General features: G+C 44.0%; 1 protein-coding gene across 3 annotated transcripts in view; it reads left to right on the forward strand.

Annotated features, from left to right (window-relative positions):
* zc3h12b (zinc finger CCCH-type containing 12B) overlaps window positions 1-20,450 on the forward strand; it is a 100,960-nt gene that overhangs the window by 58,445 nt on the left and 22,065 nt on the right. Inside the window, exon 1 of one of the 3 annotated variants that reach the window (XM_068047401.1) lies at window positions 13,431-13,527. The exons of the other annotated variants lie outside the window; for them this stretch is intronic. The gene's annotated coding sequence lies outside the window, so the exon portion shown is untranslated. Of the gene's footprint in view, window positions 1-13,430; window positions 13,528-20,450 lie in introns of those variants that run through there. 3 annotated transcript variants of the gene reach the window in all.

Below are 20,450 nucleotides of genomic sequence, written 5' to 3' on the forward strand. Positions count from 1 at the left end.
TTTTTAAACACATTGTGTTTTGAGCACCACCTTGGTGAATCCTTGTTCACCGCTTTCCAATTATAAGGCAAAGAAATGAGCAAACAGGCTTATTAAGATTTAAAGAAGAAAGGTAAAATTTATTAAAACTTAAACTCTAATTTGGTTAACGCCTACGGATACATGCCGAGCCCCACACTAGCATGCATACACGATACACACATGCAAATAGAGACAGAAAAGAGCAGAAGAAAAATAGAGAGGTTTGAGGCAATCTCTGAAGAGGGGTTTTTGCTGTGTTTAGAGCTCGCTGTTGAGTCCTTGATTGTAGGTAGTCTTACTTTTCGTTGGGGCCCAGTATTATTCTTCAACCTTGTTCACTGTAGGAGACTTTTCTCTCTTGTGGTTCATGTGTCTTCAATGGGTCTTCAGTTCCGTGAGAAAGAGATGGAAGCAGACAGGAGAGGCGGTGGCAAGCCAGCCACGGGAGATCTTTCCAGGCCAGGAGCAAACTGCTTTCTGCTGCCTTAAAAACGCTGTGGCAAGTTCAAATTTAAACTCAGGTTGCCCAGCAGGTTAGTCATATGACTAGAGGTGTATGACCTCGTCTGTTTGTGTATTTGGCCATTTTAGCAGTCAACCTGGAATGCGAGCTCCTCCACCCTCAACGTCTGGTAATCAAAAGTTCATTGTGGACTGAATGTGTCAGGAAACGGTCTTTTGTCCCTTTTAAGCACTGTCTGTAAATATGCAAATGTCTTTCCAGTCAAGGGTCTGGTGTTGCTTTCTTTTTAAAAAAGCAAGTTCTTTCTTTGCTCCAGTAATCAATTTTCATGTGGTGAAACTAAAGTGCCTCACTCTTGGCAGGTGGGGGCCTGCATGACACTCTTATGTAACACTTTTAATTTGGCCCAGTGATCATTTGAATTTCTATAATTGCCACATATTCCATAGTGTGCAGAAAAAGTCCCTGAAACAATGCAGGTGCTGGTTTCTAAGTAGATCTGGGTGAATAAAAAAATTACTTGCTTTCAGTCATTTACTTGTTACTTGCTCCTCTTTGATCTCAAATTGCTACCGCAGCTATAACCATTGGTGACTGGCTTTTAAATGCTAGTATCTCACCCTAGTGCTGTGCAATTCAAAATACTTCTGTGCATCCTTTTCAATTAGTATTATTCTATGGCACGGTGATCAGACTAATTACAGTATTCAAACACTTTAAATATGTTGAAACTGTTTCAAACAAATGGTTCTCAACGATTAATGTGCCAATCAATAGAATCCACATGGGCTGCAACAACAGTTGGTAACTTGCTCAGGCGAGTGGGCAGAGGCAGAGCATCAGGTTTCGAGTGGGATGGGAAGGGAGGGGAAGAACAAATCTTTCCCTATCAAAACTCTTGTAGAATTTGAAATCAAATTCTAATATTCCAAGGAGTTTCAATGACAGGTGGGGCAGCTCCATACAGTGCAAGAAACCCGAGCATGTGGCACCCTCAATATTAGCATTGCAGGAGCAATTGTTACCCCTAAATAGCTGCCTCTGTCACAGACTGTGGGCTGGATCTCATGCTCAGCCTGACGCGGGTTCCATGCGGGGGTGGGGGTGCTGGAAAATCGGAGCAGCAACGGCTGCCATGGCACCCGACGCCGGGATTGCCAGGCCCGAACTTCGTGGTGGCACCTCCACCACTCTGTGACGGGACCCCAGTTTAAATATTTAAAATACCAGTGTGCATAAATTTCAATGTCATCCACCGTGATCTTCCCATTTGCTCCCGAGCTTGAGCTCGATGCGTGGCACTCACATGCCTTCATTTTCTGGTCCACAAGAAGCTGTGGCCACTGAGGAGAGGAAGGGATCAACTCTGCATTCTGTGTCTAGATGGGGGAAGGGGTCAACTCTGCATTCTGTGTCTAGATGGGGGAAGGGGTCAACTCTGCATTCTTTAGATTAGATTAGAGATACAGCACTGAAACAGGCCCTTCAGCCCACCGAGTCTGTGCCGAACATCAACCACCCATTTATACTAATCCTACACTAATCCCATATTCCTACCAAACATCCCCACCTGTCCCTATATTTCCCTACCACCTACCTATACTAGTGACAATTTATAATGGCCAATTTACCTATCAACCTGCAAGTCTTTTGGCTTTTGGCAATTCTGTGTCTAGATGGGGGAAGGGGTCAACTCTGCATTCTGTGTCTAGATGGGGGAAGGGGTCAACTCTGCATTCTGTGTCTAGATGGGGGAAGGGGTCAACTCTGCATTCTGTGTCTAGATGGGTGGGGGGGGGGGAAACAGGGGCAACTCTGCACTTTGTTTGCAGGGCTGGCAGCCTTTTAAAAATGGCATCAGCAATTACTCCCACATCAGGTGACATCGTTCATGGTGTCGCCAATGCTGCCTCGCTACGTGATTGGGGGATGGCGGCCACCGTCAGTATGTTAAGTGGCCGCCCGCGCAGAATCATGGCGGCAAGGCAGCACAGGTCTTTTGCGGGGCGGCCTCCATTTTCTGCACCGGACAACCAGATCCGGACCTGCATTTTCAAGGCTGGCGAAGGTCTTATCTTTAACTATCCAAACTTAGGAAAATATACAGCCTATGGACCACTCATAATGCCTCTGCCGTGACATCAGAGTACAGACCAGGAAATGAATCTAGTTTGAGAAATTTACAATTTTTTGTCTGCTACTCTGAATTGGCCAATAGCTCCTTGCTTTTACATGTATGAAATTTATTTTACTGGGGTGAATCATGAACAAATAATCCTATGAAAATATACAAAAGTAAAATATCCAACCATTTGTATTTCCCAAAAGAGCCATTAGGGAAACTGTGGAATTTTATCTTTGTGGTAGATGCTGAAATTGCGTTCTGCCAAAATGCACAATTGTATAATGAAAGCACAAAAAACAACAAAAATGAGTATGCAGACAGTATTAATTTTTGAGTGTTTTTTAAGCGCAAGGTGATATTTGTACCCCTGTAATTTCACACTTCACTGATTATTTATTCCCTACGTCCCAGCCCTCTGGACTTCTCGACTCAACTACTTCTGTCTCATTACTTCTAACCCTGTAAAAGCTGCCTTAAAGTCCTATTCTTTTGATCATGCCTTCTATTTCCAGTCCACACCAAATTTCTCTTTTCCTTGCTTGGTATTCTCAGAAACATTCTTTTACCTGAAGATCATTATATAAATGCAGGGCATTTTCTAAAATCACACATTTGTGTTCTATATTCAGTCTAGCATAAAAAAGGTGCAGAGAGTGAGGGCACCCGGGTTTGTGTTGCGGTTCCTGATTCACTATTGCTGCACCCTCACATTATCCATCTGTTTGTTTACTACTGTTTTTACACTTAGCTGTATTTAACACTGTAACTAAGTGATTCAAACATCCACGCAATGGAACATGATGGTTTCACTTTTGTAATCCTCGTGCTCAGGGTAGTTCTGCATAATACAATTGAAATCCTTTTATATAATATCTGTTGAACAAAAGGTAATTCTGACACACTGGAATGTTCTCAAAGGTTGCACTTGGCTCAGGTTTCCATTGAGGGCCATTCTTTACATAGTTTCACAATGTTTACAGAACCTGAGGCAAAATGGAAGAAGCACAAGTGCCACATGTTTCTGAGCGTATTGCCATTTGTTTTTAAAATTGTCTTTAAAAGAAAGGTCATTTTTTTAAAAATCCTTGCGTCTCCTGGAGGCACTGGATGTGATTTGCAACTGTCATTTGGCCCTGTTTACGCTGGAAAAAGCATGGCCGTCAGTTGAAAATTGGGGGGAAAATAATTCACCTGCTGTTGCCACCTTGTGTGATTTTCAGGTGATCCTGCTAATGAGCAGCCAGTGCTCTAACCCGAAACAGGAGCCTAACTGCCTTTTGCAAATTGGGTTACTGCTTTTTACTTAATGCCTCCTACAACCTTAAGAAGAAACTGAAATCAATAGGCATGCAAGGCCAAATCTGGGATCCAGCTTCAAAATCCATATAATTGTAGTTTGAAGATTTGCTGTTACTGAGAACCTTGGAGCCAGAGTCTACTTCATCCCAGGTACATCGCAAAGCCACTCCTTCATGAACCTGGATTAAGTATCTGGTAGTGAGTAAGCCTAGCACATAGCACTAAGCTTAGACATTAAGAGCGCCAAGATTGCTCCATGTCACCAGCTGCCCTGCAGTCCATCCTCCAACCTGTTTGCAAATGTCTGTCATATAGCTGGTGTGATGGAAATCACACCTGCCAAATGGAAACATATTAATTTTGTCATATGGGACACTACTGGAACCCTTTGAAGAGGACATTGCACATAACTTGTTTTTTTTTAAAAAAACTGAGCTAACCAGCACATTTGCATTCTGAGAGACAGTTGAATAGAGAGACAATGGGAGTGCTCACTGATTCAATTAACAAGATTGGTTTGGACAATAGTGATAATCAACATTCTTTGTCTGCGTAAGAGCCAGTACTCCAACCCCCCGCCGAGTGTGACTGTAAAGCTTTGAAATCCAACAACCCTCCTGGAAGATGCTATTTCAGATAGAGATGGACACATGACCTTACCTGCTGGTCAGACTGGGTTTTTTTTTAATGTACTACACAGAAAGGAATCAGACTGCAAGTTGAGAACCAAGAAGGAAGGTTTCCCTCTCTCTCTCACTCTTTCTCTCCAACAAAGTCCCAGGAAAGCCACGGTGGCAGCGTAAGTCTCAAGACTACAGAATTTTACAGGCGACCACCAAGAAGACAATTGAAACCTCTCTTTAGCCTTCTGGTACCAGAGAAATAAGTCTGAAAGTGTGCACTGGGCCCCAGCAAGAACTCCAAGACCTCAACTTCAACCAGAAGACTTTACATCAAAAACAAAGGACAGTAACTGAATTCTATTTATTGCCAATCCTACTTCAACCCCACCCTGTAATTCTTTCTCCCCCTCTCTGTATCTATTTGTGTGTGTGTTTAGCATGCTAGCATGGTTGCGTCACATATTTTAATAATTTTAACGGAGTTAGTGATAAGGCAAATAAACTTGCATCTTGTTTAAACCTAAGAAAACCTGTCTGGTTCATTTGCAATTACAATTAGAGAGCCCGTCTAAGAGCGAAGTCCAAAGTACGGAAAGTCCTCATCAGAGAACTCCTCTTTGCTGACGATGCTGCTTTAACATCTCACACTGAAGAATGCCTGCAGAGTCTCATCGACAGGTTTGCGTCTGCCTGCAATGAATTTGGCCTAACCATCAGCCTCAAGAAAACGAACATCATGGGGCAGGATGTCAGAAATGCTCCATCCATCAATATTGGCGACCACGCTCTGGAAGTGGTTCAAGAGTTCACCTACCTAGGCTCAACTATCACCAGTAACCTGTCTCTAGATGCAGAAATCAACAAGCGCATGGGCAAGGCTTCCACTGCTATGTCCAGACTGGCCAAGAGAGTGTGGGAAAATGGCGCACTGACACGGAACACAAAAGTCCGAGTGTATCAGGCCTGTGTCCTCAGTACCTTGCTCTACGGCAGCGAGGCCTGGACAACGTATGCCAGCCAAGAGCGACGTCTCAATTCATTCCATCTTCGCTGCCTTCGGAGAATACTTGGCATCAGGTGGCAGGACTATATCTCCAACACAGAAGTCCTTGAAGCGGCCAACACCCCCAGCTTATACACACTACTGAGTCAGCGGCGCTTGAGATGGCTTGGCCATGTGAGCCGCATGGAAGATGGCAGGATCCCCAAAGACACATTGTACAGCGAGCTCGCCACTGGTATCAGACCCACCGGCCGTCCATGTCTCCGTTATAAAGACGTCTGCAAACGCGACATGAAATCGTGTGACATTGATCACAAGTCGTGGGAGTCAGTTGCCAGCATTCGCCAGAGCTGGCGGGCAGCCATAAAGACAGGGCTAAATTGTGGCGAGTCGAAGAGACTTAGTAGTTGGCAGGAAAAAAGACAGAGGCGCAAGGGGAGAGCCAACTGTGCAACAGCCCCAACAAACAAATTTCTCTGCAGCACCTGTGGAAGAGCCTGTCACTCCAGAATTGGCCTTTATAGCCACTCCAGGCGCTGCTTCACAAACCACTGACCACCTCCAGGCGCGTATCCATTGTCTCTCGAGATAAGGAGGCCCAAAAGAAAGAAGACAATTAGAGAGCAGTGAGCAAAGACTCACTGAAGTGGTAAGCTAAAAACACTGTTTTAAAAGATAAACTTTGTTGCAGCCAAACCAGGGAAAGGGCAGGAGGGAAGCCTGGGACCCCTTCCTCACCTGGCGTAACACTGATGAGGAAATTCTGAGGCTTGCCCACTGGACCTAAGTATGATCCCATATAATCAAGGGTTCACTTTCATGATTTGGTTGCAGACAAGCATGTGTTGCTGTTGGAAAAATGTAGCTGTAACTAGTGAAACTGCCATTCACCTGAGGTTGGTGGTCCGAGATTAGTGGAAATGCACTCAGGTTTTACATGCATTATGTTGCTCAGGAGGAGATCCTGGTATCAGTTTTGTGCCTAGCGAGGGCTCAAACCCACACTTGTTTGTTTAATAATCAACTAGTGATTATCCTCTTTTGGAGGTAATCAGGAGCTGCAGGGTGAGTTGGCTCCAGGATAATATGCATGTCAATGAAAAATTGGTTTGAGTCTGTGGCAGACTCAGTAATCTGATACCTGAACCAGTGAGGTTTACAGTACTCCAGAGCAGAGTTGCTGATTGGTCACTCTGGTTCATAATGGGACCAGAAAGGGTACTTCTATCACTACAACAACTTGTATTTATAGAGCACCTTTAACATAATAAAATGTCCTGGCACTTCACAGGAGTGTTAGAAAGCAAAATATGGCACAGAACCACATCAGGAGATATTAGGGCAGGTGGCCAAAAGCTTGGTCAAAGAGGTAGGTTTTAAGGAGCATCTTAAAGGAGGACCGAGATGTTTCGAGAGGGAATTCCACTACTTGGGACCCAAGCAGCTAAAGACAGGGCCACCAGTGGTGGAGCAATAGAGGCCAGAATTAGATGAGCCCAGATATTGTAGAGGGTTGTGGGACTGGAAGAGATTATAGAGATAGAAAGGGGTGAGGCCATGGAAGTATTTGAAAACAAGAATGAGAAATGTAAGATCAAGGCATTGTTTAACCAGGAGCCAATGTTGATCAGCGGTTTGGTGGGTGAATGGGACTTTGTGCAACTAAGGACACAGGCAGCAGAATTTTAGATGATCTCAAGTTTATGGAGGGTAGAATGCGGGAGACTGGCCAGCAGCGTGCTGGAATAGTCAAGTCTAGAGGTAACAAAGGCATTCATGAGGGTTTCAGCACCAGATAAACTGAAGCAGAGTCAGACGATGTGACGGAGGTGGAAATAAGTGGTCTTGGTGATGGTGTGGTTATGTGATTGGAAACTCATCTCGCAGTCAAATATGCCACCAAAGTTTGAACAGGCTGATATGGCCACCCAACAGTTGCCGGGGAGAGAGATAGAATCAAAAGCTAGGGAATGGAGTTTGCAGTGGGGACCAAAGACAATGGCTTCAGTTTTCCCAATATTTACTTGGAAGAAATTTCTGCTCATCCACTATTGGATATCAGACAAGCAGTCTGTTAATTTAACAACAGTGTTGGAGTTAAGAGAGGTGGTGGTGAGTTAGAGCTGGGTGTCGACAATGTACATGTGAAAGTTAACCCTCGGTTTTTAGATGGTGTCGCCAAAGCTCAGCATATGGATCAGAAATAGGCGGGTGACAAGGAAAGATCCTTGGGAGAACACCAGAAGTAATGGTGCAGGGGTGGGAAAAGAAGCCATTGCAGGTGATTCTGTGGCTACGATTAGATAGACCAAGAATGGAACCAAGCAAGTGCAGTCCCACCGATCTGTACGATAGGTGATGTCAAAGGCTCCATAGAGGTCAAGAAAGACCAGGAGAGGATAGTTTATCTTTGTCACAGTCATATAGGATGTCATTTGTGACTGAGAGACAATTTGGTACTGTGGCAGGCACAGAAACCCAATTGGAGGGATTCAAAGAGAGTTCCAGGAAAGATGGATGCAGAGTTGAGAGGCAACAACGTGTTCAAGGACTTTGGCGAGGAAAAGGAGATTGGAGACAATGCAATAGTTTGCAAAGATGGTGGGGTCAAGAGTTTTTTTGAGGAGAGGGGTAATGACAGCAGATTTGAAGGATTGAGGGCCAGTACCTGAAAAGAGAAATGTTAACAATATCAGCTAACATGAGGACCAGAAAGGTCTTTCACTGAAGGAGGTAATTCAGCTCCAGATAATCCTACAAACCAACACTAAGAGGTAGGTCATAGCTAGACATTGGAAGCTTGCCAATGCTCTGTGCTGAAAAGCTGCCCAGTTCTAAATACAAAACTTCAGCAATACTCTTGTACATACTTAGTCTCTCTCTGAGCCTGTTTTCAATCTGTACCTAAAGTCTCTGAATTTAGGTTAACAGGGGCTGGGATTTTATCCAGGCAGCAAAGGTCTTGCGTCTGGCAAAAGCACCACTGAAAACCCCGTGTCGCCCCTTCTGTGGGAGGTCCGCCGAATCAAGTGCCAATTAGGCACTTAACTGGACAGTGGTGAGCCTTCCATGGGATCAAGGGTCCTAGCGATGGAAGTTCCGCTCTGCGAGAGACAGCGGCCAATCAGATGCTGGTGGAGCACCCACCCGAGGCCAAGGAGTGGTGCTGAACTCAGGCCACAGATAGATCAAGGATGGGATTTCATGGGTTGGGGGACGTGGGGGAACGGCTTGTTGGGGGTTGGTTGCGAGGACGGAGATGGCTCTCAGCAGGTCCCCCCTACCCGATGCCAGGTCGCTCGTTCAAGCACTGTGCCTTTTAATGAGGATCCACCGGAGATGGCAAGCAACCCACAGTTTTTCTTGCTGTGCTTCCCATGCGGCGACAGGCGTGTCCACTGCTCGGCTAATTGCAGTGGTGGGATGATGCTCTTAATTGGATATTAATTGCCTACTCGAGGGCCTCAATTGGCTGCAGGGCAGGAAGGCTGTTCACAGATCGGACTTAATTTCAGCGGCAGCGAGATGGTGGCGGGGTTCCCCACCAGCCACCATCCCACCCGATTATATGCCCTCCCTGCCTCCAAACCTGCCTTAAGGGAGAGCATAAAATTCCCCCCAGGGTGTGTCAATGAGAAAAGATTTATGCTACATTAGAGAGAAACATATTTCCTCACCATCCTAGGGAACTACTGCTCCATCTCTAACTTCCCTTTCCTTTCCAAAGTCCTTTGAATGTGTTGTCACCTCCCGAACCTGTTCACATCTTTCCTGGAACTCCCATGTTTGAATCCCTCCAACCAGATTTCCATCCCTGCCAGAGTATCGAAATGGTTCTTATCAAAGTCACATCCTATATGGCAAATGTAAACTATCCCCCCTCGTCGTCCTTGACCTGTCTGCAGCTTTTGACGTGGTTGATCACACCATCCTTCTCCACCGTTGTCCAGCAGGGTGGAACTACGCTCACCTGGTTCTATTCTTATCTAGCTAATTGTAGCAAGAGAATTCACTTCCTACTCCCACACAGTTACCTCTGGTATCCCCCAAGATCTATGCTTGGCCTCCCTCTATGTCTACTGTGCATGCTATTGTTCAGCAACATCTTACATAAACACATCAGTTTCCACCTGTACGCTGACAACACTCCGCTCGACCTCACTACCACCTCTCTCAATCCCCTCCACTGTCTCTAAATGGCCAGACTGTATCTGACATTCAGTACTGGATGAGCAGAAATTTCCTCCAATTAAACTTTGGGAAGACTAAAGCCATTCTCCTTGTTCTCCACCACAAACTCTGTTCCCTAGCCACTTTTTCCATCTCTCTTTCTGGTAACTGTTTGAGGTTGACCAAGAGTGTTCGCAACCTTGGTGTCATATTTGACCCCAAGAAAAGCTTCCAACCACATATCCACGCTATCACGAAGATTGCCTATTTCTATCTCAGCAACATTGCCCAACTCCACTCCACCACAGCTTATCTCCTGCTGAAACCCTCCTCCATGCCTTTGTTACCTCTAGACTTGACCATTCTAACGCACTCCTGGCCAGCCTCCAACATTCTACCCTCCATAAAGTTGACGTCATCCAAAACTCTGGTAGTGTCCTAACTCGCAGCAAGTCCTATTTACCCATCACCCCTGTGCTCACTGACCTTCACTGGCTCCTGGTGAAGCAATTCTTTCATATTAAAATTCTTCTTTTCAAATGCCTCTATAGTTTTGCCCCTCCCTCCAGCCTCACAACTCCACAATATCTGTTTTCCTCCCATTCTGGCTCTTGAGCATCCCCAATGCCTTCAGCTGCCTGGGCCCTAAGCTCTGGAATTCCCTCCCTAAACTTCTCCACCTCTCTACCTCGCTTTCCACTTTTATGATGCTCCTTTAAAACCTACCTCTTCGACCAAGCTTTTGGTCTCCTGCCCTAATATTTCCCCGTGTGTCTGTGTCATATTTTGTTTTATAATGCCCCGTGAAGTGCCTTGATGTTTTATTATGTTAAAGATGCTATATAAATACAAGTTGTTCTTGTCTTAGTTTGAATGTCACTGAGCATATTGATAGGGCTCTGCATGTGTCACACAACTGGTCAAAAGAAAATAAATGTTCATCCAATTGTCAAAATTTCAAAAAAAATGGAATTATTTGGTTATAAAGTTGATGTATTCATAGTATGCAATATACAGGTTACAGTATATTTATGAAATGTGAGTGCACTTTTCTGAGTGACAGGGACACCCTAAATTCCTGAGAATTGATTCCAGCCACTGGAGGCAGCTCTAATTTGTATAACTGTGTCCACCTACTAAATCATTAGGTTTTCATTGTGCCACAAGAGCTTCGGCAGTTACTCAGTTATGCTGGGGTGAAGCTTGCATTGGATGCTTGGTGAATTAATGCTTTACTGCGACTGCAAAGCACAAATTATGTGAATTTTTTTTTGGTAACCAGCTGTGTAGGATCTCTTCCATTACAGCAAGTGCTAGGACTGTTTCTCAGGAAATCAGATTACATGCATTACTGTCCAATGTTTACATGTTGGAGCCAACCTTCATTCATGCCAGCAGCTGAATTGGAAATTTGCTGGTACAATGAATGCATAACTGACTGCTGTCATTTTAATGAGTGTGCATACACTAATGGTTAATTAGTGAGTCACATCCTGGGAATTCCATCTCTGACTGATTTGGCGTGTTCAGCAATGCTGTTGACTGAGAGTCATGGCACAACCGCAGTGTAAAAACTTAGTCTTGCACATATGCATTGTTTGCGTTCTTAGGGTTGTACACTTACAAGGTAGATTCAAATGAAGAAAGTCCTTTGGCTTCATCTACCCAGAATGTTAATTCGACCTACTTTCCAGTTTTTATGGCACAGAAATACACTGGAATGTCAGCCTGTAGTGTGTGCTCGTGCCTGGGTATGGAGCTTGAACCCAGAACCGTCTGACCCAGAGCTCTGCATAACACAAACTGAAATGAGCATAACACTGTCACTGAGCACTTAGGTAAAATTGATTTTCAATTGGCATTGAAAATTGGTGTATTTGAGACAAGTAAATGACTGTGTTAAAATAATAATTCATTTGGGACCCAGAATGAAGTTTTTTGCATTCAAGTTCTATCACTAGCACCTCCAATGGCCTGGTGAGTTAACGCATGACCAAAGGTCCCCAAGGTTCAATTCCTAATATGTGCTCAATTAGTTGAGGTAGCAATGGGGGTGCTATAACTAGCCTGAATGCACTTGGAAGGGAAAATTAGCTAGGATTGATGAAGTGTGCATATGAGAGTGTCGCATTGGGCTTGTCTAATGCCCTACACAATCAAATGTGCAATGTTGTTGGGAGTATGAAGGCTGATTTTATGCTGTGGCACTCAGCAGGAAGCAATGCTTGCAGGAAAGGCATCTTTGAAAATTGAGAGCACACAGCCTGTGATTTTCCATCTATTGGCTAGAATTTCACATTGGGGTAGAGGCCCCACCCACTGGCCAGAAAGTCATGGGCGAGCCCGCCTCCACCACACCTGGAAGCCACACCGTGGCCCAGGCCCTTAATTGGCCTTGGGTTGACTTCCGCCCCTGAGGCAGGAAGCCCCACCTCCAGTAGCCACTGACCAATCTGTGGGCCAGCAGTTTTTCAGTCCCAGGAGTGCCACCAGGTGCAGTCCCAACAGTGGCCACTGCTCCCAGCAAGAGGCACAGCAATGGAAGAAGCCCTGGAATTAAGGTCAATGTGTGAGGCCTCTCTGGGGACAATCGGCTGGGCCCTGGTGAGGCGTATAGATGGGTGTTGATTGGGGGAGGGGTGAAGTGCTCCAGTGGGGGCAGCTTCTGCCTTGGGGGGCCCTTCCTCTACTGCACCTACCAGCCCGTAAGGAGGCAGTCAGTTTAACTGGGCGGTCTTCACAACTGGCGAAGTGGTCGTCTGCTGCAGGCCATATCCCAGTGGCGGTGGGGGGAGGCCCAAAAGTGGCAATTAATTGACCACTTAAGGCCCTTAATTGGCATTGGGCAGGAAGGCTGTTTGTTACCTCCCCCACTGCTCATAAAATTGCAGCGGAGCCAGGAAGGCGCTGAAAATGGCATTCCTCCCCACCTCCCACTCAATTTTACACACTCCCCAAGGGCGGGGAGTGTGTAAAATTACGGCCATTGTTTTTGATGATTATGGCAGACAAATCAGCTGCAGTTTCCAGAAAAGCAATCTGCTGTGTAGTGTTGATGGCACAGGGCTTCAGAAAATGTCAGTCATTGGGCAATTCGACTGTGGAAGGCATCACACCTGAGATTGTTCCTGTCCTCACCTGATGTCCACATTTGCACTACTCAGCATAACTCAACTTTAGATAATTTCCTGTCCCTAGCTCAGGGGCAGCATCAATTCTAGTACCCCTGATTGCCATTTGTGCAGAGATCAACTGGCTTGCCATAGATCAAGGAATCGAAGCAGGGATCTTTGTGGTCTCTGTATCTCAGATCCTGACAGTGTGGTGTACTTAAGCAACAAAAGATACATGGAAACCTTGCAAATATGAAAACAGAACTCTGGAATAAAACACAGCGATTCATGGAAAGTGATAGTTTCAGTGGAAAATACGAATTTCATTAAATGTTGAAATTTCCTGGTACTTTTTAAAATTGTGATTATCTGTTTGATCAATTTGTGTACAGTAATTGTTTCTCAATGCTGTGAGTGAACCACAGCAAATTAGTGTTCGTTACCTAGCTGGGGGCTTGGCGTATGACAGTGTTGATACAGATATAGACGTCACTGAAATAGCTCAGCACTCGAGCACGATTTGTTGTTGTCTGAATTTCATTGCGTCACAGCTGTGGGCGGGTGTGTGTGTAATAAAGAGGAACGATTGGTAATCCCCAAAGCAGTCAGACGCTGTGCCTGCCAGAACAGGAGTATAGTAGCACAGTTCTCCAGAATGGATTACAGACTCTCAAAGCACTGTGTAGACTTGCTGTGAGCTAGATTTTACTGTGAGTATGTTATGGACTATGGACAATATATTTTCAACAGATGTAGATCGTTTTTCTTCCCCCACCTCAACTTTTTAATATTATTAAACAGTGGAACATATGTTGATAGTGTTACATGGGAAACCAGCTGGTTTTAATAAAAGGTGTTAAAAATAGAAATGGCTTGTGTTTCATTTGGCTTTAGTATTTCAGATCCACAGAGCTGCTGTTCATTAGTAATCTCTCAGTTTAACTATTTTAAATACTAGAATGATACTAAGGATGAAAGGTTCTGGTATGAAGAAAGGCTTGAAAATTTAGGCATGGATTTTATAGGTCTTTTTGAAATTGTGGGATATTTTCAGAGGGTGAATAGTGCTAGATTGTTCCACTGGTTGGCAAATTGGCAACAAGGTATCGCAGGTTCAGGATTAACACTAGAGGAATACAGAGGGAAACTACAAGTCATTTTCTTGCACATGATTCTTAGAGTAGGGAATGTGGCTATTGAGCATTTGAAAAGGAAGAGTATAAAAGGCTACGGGGAAAAGGCAAAGAAACAGGATTGAAGTAGACAGCTCCAGTTGAAGAGCTAATGTTGGCACAAACAGGCTGAATAGCTTCCTCCAGTACTATAAATGTTATGAGATTGTGAACAAATTTTGTGGACATTATCTTCAGTCTGTTTAATCGTTTTGATCTTGGCATTTTTGCCAGTTTCATAAAGCTGTTCTAATACATGCATATATAAACCTAATATATTGGTGTCACGAGCATTTCAGTAAAGTGTAATGGTGAGCTTGTAGCATTCTTGTGATATGTCCAATTGAACTATGAAGAAATTATAGAATGAAATAACATGTGTGAGGAAATAAATACTGCTTATAGTCTGATGTTTAGGATTTCTTAATGGATTTAGGGTATGTGTCTAAATATAATAAATCTTGTGATGTACACCTACTCCTGAACACCAGTGTTAAATTTGAGACTTGTCTGGTCAGTGTTGGTGTGCTTGATAAAAGTTATTGAAGCTCAATTTTTGAAGTGCTTGATGCAGTTAACAAACAAGAGGTTCTGTTGTACTTCAAGCAGTTAAAAGTAAGAGCTATCGTTTACCCCTTCCGATTCCATTATCTTTCAGCAGTATCCCAATATTAACTTAATCTTTTGGGGTAGACTATGCCTTTTTTTAGGTTGCCTTTTGGGTCAAGAGGAGCAGGAGTGCTCCTCTGAGGTCTCACAAGGAGACCTTGGGGCCTACCTTGTGCTATCTTACCCCCCCCCCCCCCCCCCCCCTTCCCCTCCACCGCCCAAACCCCCACTGACTGGCAGGGATCATCCCCACAGGTCTCCAGTTGCAGTCCCCTGCCACTAAATTCCTACTTCCACGTGCTAGCCATGTAATGAATCTAGCCAAGTTCTGGCCAGACTCTGGGAGAATTTATGGAAATAAGTCCCAGCCATTTTGATTGGCCAGGCTTCCCTGACCTGGACTCCCCAGGTTCGCTGCTTACTTCAGGGCTTGTGCAAACTATACCCTCCTCTCTAACCACAGTAACCCCCTGGTAAAATCAGCAATAGTATCTAAATATTCAGTTTTATAAAATCACAAGTTATATTTCCTTTCTTAACTGGAGCACTGTTAACCGGCACTTTTCCCAGGATCTTGAACAAATATTTTATGTGTGATGATTATGAAAAAACTTGTAAATTGATTTTTCTGTACCTATTAATGTATGTGAGGTGAAGTCAGTTGCTGAAAATTACGATTAATTTTAAAACAACTCCAGTTTTGTGTGTGTGTATATGTGTGTATATGTATATGTCTGTATATATTTGAATTACTCTTTTTTAAAAAAAAAACAGTGTTTTCAAAGTGATTTGTACCAGAATTTCCAAAGTACAGGCATGATTTGTTGGGAGTGTTACTGACATCAAGGTACCAGGAATTATTCAAAGTTGTAATTTACTGGGGGGTTTTATCTTCTATGTTTCTCTAAAGGGTACATTTTTCTCGTGAAAACAATCTTCAGACCAAATTTGCCTGGCTTTAATTTCATGCTTGATCATTTTATGCTGTCTCATAGTGAACTTGACAGAAATCATTTTGCAATCGTTTAATTTTTACAACAAAAGCATAGATGTAACATCCAGAAAAATAAAACAGTTGAAAACTCTCTCCTGTAGAACAGGTATTATACTGAGTAATGTCAGAAGAAGGCTATAATTAGGATTATTTTCTCAAGTACAGATAATACAGTGGGGTTAGCGATTTAAAATTCTATGATTGCACATGCTTTTTAAGTGTTAATTTCTAAATACAATGGTTTTCAGAAACCGAGTACACTAATGACTATCGTTTACGAGTTATTAGTTCGAGTAAGCTCAAATCTGTAACTGTGTATTTATCAGTTACATTAACAAAACAGCCATTGTAAAACTGCTGATATTTCTGCTTTACTCATGAGGTCTCTTTAACTGCTTGTGTGAATGGTGACTGGATGATAGCAGAAGTAGTGTATGAGGTAGCATTGTGCTGATAATTTTCGTAATTATTTGTTAAATCTGTAATTATTGACCTTGTAGTTGAATGAAAAAAAGTAACAAAGTATTCTTCTTTTGATTCTTTTAACATTGCATGAGTTACAAAGTTGAAAGAGTCAAATTTAAGAGAAGTTGAATAATGAGCTTATTGCTGTATTGCTGTCAGGAAAGGGATAAATTCAGGGTCCAGATCAATCAAATTACTTCAGAGTCCGGGGACTTATTGAGTTGGATTTTACCATGGGCTTCGGGATCTCGACATTGGGATCAAATGGGTCCTGAGCCCCACTTGACAGCAGCACGCCTACCAGTGCAGTCTTCCCGGAGGTGGCTTCCTATTGGCCACCTCCATTTTAGCTGTCTTATTATGGACACTGGGAGGGCTCTTGATGCTGCAGCATTATCAGAGGCTCGGCAGCTCTGGAGCCTCTGCAGCCCTACCAGGAGAGGTAGGCGCAGCTGAGGCAGTTTGGGGAACCGCAAGGACACTTCAACATGGAGGCACCCTCGGAGGCATTCATGAAAATTATAAATGGTGAGGGCCGAAACTGGTAGGCCCCTCGGAGCGGAGGAGAAACCCCTCCAGAGGAATCGTTTGCACTGCGGGTGCGGCCTTTCCTGCCCACAGCCCCATCATTGGGGCATGGAGCCTCTGCCGCAGGGAGACCATCTCCATTTGAGCTGGTGGCTTCTGCACGCAGTGGGGGGGCTGCTCACAAAATGCTGATGAGCCTGCAAAATCGCCCCTAATTGGGGCCTTAATCATCTTAGTTAGCTGCCTGTCTCCATGGTGCCTCCTGTATTTTCCGTCCTCCCCTCCCCCCCCCCCCCCCCCCCCCCGACAACTCCAACCCTATCTCCAGAGGGCCAGGAAAATCCAGCCCATTGTGTATGCATGAGTAGGAATGGAAGAAAAATCTATACAGCAGTGCTGTTAACTTAGAAAGATGATTAATTTTGTAATTTATTGATTTCTGGGAAAACATTAACTTCAAAAACAACTAGTGACATTTGGATTAAATTACCTGATGTTGGAGACCCATACACTCCATCTGTGCTGACTTTGGTAACAGAATTAATGTAATTTCATAGAATGTATATGAACATGGTCAGATAGCCTGCCTTGGTGGCTCAGCTGGTGAAGGCAGCATGTATCTAACCCATTCAGACCAGAAAGACCAAAGCTCCATTTTTGGTCACGGTTTCTTTTGCTGATCTCAGCCAGACAGGGGAGTGAAAAATTAGCCAGTTCTTAAAGCAGAACAGCCTGCTGAGATTCACTGAATAGGTACATGAAGAAAGACCACTGGAGAACTGTACCAGATGGCACCTGACACTTATGGAACTGGAACCCAGCAAGAGCTGACACTTTCAGGAGAACTGGGGAGAAAATTACAATGGGAAAGAAAAAGAAATACTGGAAGCAGCTGTGGAATTAGAGAACTCTGCTACTGTGACTTTTGAATGCCCAACAATATGCTTTCCTCTTACTGGGCAGAAGGGTATGGTTGCATCTTGTGAAGATGAGTATCTGGAAGAACAACCTAGGCCCAGAACAAGGCTGAGTGTCGTACATAGTAAAAATGTGATGGAATGTATTTTGTGATGGAATGTATTTTGTACCAATGGGTACTTGTGAAAAGGTTTGCTTCTCACAGGTCTCAAGTCTTTACCTGAAATTACACCTCATACTATCCAATGACCTGGATTATTTTGTGGTTATGAACCAATAATTTTCTGTGGGGTGTGCTGCTCTAATTCTAAGAATATTCATTTGGCCTAGTATGATGAATTAAATCAGTCAAAGGCTGTTCTTACAAACTTGAGAATAGCTGAAAGGTGTGGTACCATTTTCTATACCTTACCACTTAATACTAAGCAAATTGTAGGCCTTGCAGTTACTGGGTCACTAATCTGAAAACAGTATTTTGCACTACTAACAGCATTGTCACTCACATTTCAGTAAATTGTAATGGATGTGTGAGGTTCTCGTGCTATATCCACTTGACCTGTGAAAAATGACCAGTGGTCCAATTTGAGATTTGTTCTTCCAAGTGCAGGTTGTGTCTGGAGTGTGTACTTTGAGCTGCATAGGGGGTGATGTACCAGTCATTACAGATCTGTCAGTGACAGGAGGAGTAAATTGAGATATTACAATAGAAGCATATTGATGGAATTTTTCCTGAAGTGTATTGCTACCAATATTGTCGTCCAATATCTTGCTTGGTGACAAACTGTTCAGAATATTTCAGAGCTTGTTCTTCAAAATAATTGATCAGAATGATTCATTAAGTTAACTGATGCCTTTGTGATGGAAGGCTGTTTAACTCCTTTGATAGAAGTACAGAAGGTAGAAAAAGAGCTACAGAGCTTCATGTGTTGTAATCCTTTGACTGCCTATTTTTCTTATCTAGATAAGGTTAAGAGATGGTCACATTTTGTTTCAATGCACCACAATTTTCTTCTCCTCTTCCCTCATCTTCTGAAGAGACTAACTCTGGCTAGAGTACTGTTCTGCAAGCACCAATTGCCATCCCGATACCATATCCAAGTAGAGTTAAGAGTCAGGTCAGAATTCAAATGTAGGCATTGTAGCTGAGTCCAATTCTATGGTCACCAAATGTCACATACTTTCCAGTAGGGATCACAGGATGGCAAACTGGAGTAAGAATCATAACTAATTTACACTTCTGTAACCTGGAGGAACTCAAGCAAATAATAGCACCTTTACAGTAGCTTGACTGAAGTCAGATATTTCTGCAAAGGTTGATAAAGGATACATTTTAAGAATAGAGAAGGTCCATATCCTGTATGTGTACAAAGAACAGTACAGCACAGGAACAGGCCATTCGGCCCTCCAAGCCTGCGCTGATCTTGATGCCTGCCGGAACTAACACCTTCTGCACTTCTGGAGCCCATAATCCCTCTATTCCCTTCCTATTCATATACTTGTCAAGATGTCTCTTAAACGTCGCTATCGTATCTGCTTCCACCACCTCCCCTGGCAGCAAGTTCCAGGCACTCACCACCCTCTGTTTAAAAAAAAACTTGCCTTGCACATCCCCTCTAAACTTTGCCCCTCGCACCTTAAACCTATGTCCCCTAGTAACTGACTCTTCCACCCGAAGAAAAAGCTTCTGACTATCCACTCTGTCCATGCCGCTCATAACTTTGTAAACCATATCATGTCGCCCCTCCACCTCCGTCGTTCCAGTGAAAACAATCCGAGTTTTTCCAACCTCTCCTCATAGCTAATGCCCTCCAGACCAGGCACCATCCTGGTAAACCTCCTCTGTACCCTCTCCAAAGCCTCCACGTCCTTCTGGTAGTGTGGCGACCAGAACTGCATGCAGTATTCTAAGTGTGGCCTAACTAAGGTTCTGTACAGCTGCAACATGACTTGCCAATTTTTATACTCTATGCCCCGACCGATGAAGGCAAGCAGAAGGTATGCCTTCTTGACTACCTTATCCAACTGCATTGCCACTTTCAGTGACCTGTACGCCCAGATCTCTCTGCCTGTCAATGCTCCTAAGGGTTCTGCCATTTACTGTATACCTCCCACCTGCATTAGACCTTCCAAAATGCATTACCTCACATTTGTCCGGATTAAATGCCATCTGCCATTTCTCTGCCCAAGTCTCCAACCGATCTATATCCTGCTGTATCCTCTGACAATCCTCATCATTATCCGCAACTCCACCAACCTTTGTGTCGTCCGCAAACTTACTAATCAGACTAGCTACATTTTCCTCCAAATCATTTATATATACTACAAACAGCAAAGGTTCCCAGCACTGATCCCTGCGGAACACCACTAGTCACGTCCCTACATTCAGAAAAACACCCATCCACTGTTACCCTCTGCCTTCTGTGACTGAGCCAGTTCTGTATCCACCTTGCCAGCTCACCTCTGATCCCGTGTGACTTCACCTTTTGCACCAGTCTGCCATGCGGGACCTTGTCAAAGGCTTTACTAAAGTCCATATAGACAACATCCATCGCCCTTCCCTCATCAATCATCTTCGTCACTTCCTCAAAAATCTCAATCAAATTAGTAAGACACGACCTCCCCTTCACAAAACCATGCTGTTTCTCGCTAATAAGTTTGTTTGTTTCCAAATGGGAGTAAATGCTGTCCCGAAGAATCCTCTCTAATAGTTTCCCTACCACTGGCGTAAGGCTCACCGGCCTATAATTTCCTGGATTATCCTTACCACCCTTCTTAAACAAAGGAACAACATTGGCTATTCTCCAGTCCTCTGGGACCTCACCTGTAGCCAATGAGGATGCAAAGATTTCTGTCAAGGCCCCAGCAATTTCTTCCCTTGCCTCCCTCAGTATTCTAGGGTAGATCCCGTCAGGCCCTGGGGACTTATCTACCTTAATGCTTTGCAAGA

The sequence above is a fragment of the Heterodontus francisci genome, chromosome 15 (assembly GCF_036365525.1).
Source record: "Heterodontus francisci isolate sHetFra1 chromosome 15, sHetFra1.hap1, whole genome shotgun sequence".
Lineage (NCBI taxonomy): Eukaryota > Metazoa > Chordata > Chondrichthyes > Heterodontiformes > Heterodontidae > Heterodontus > Heterodontus francisci.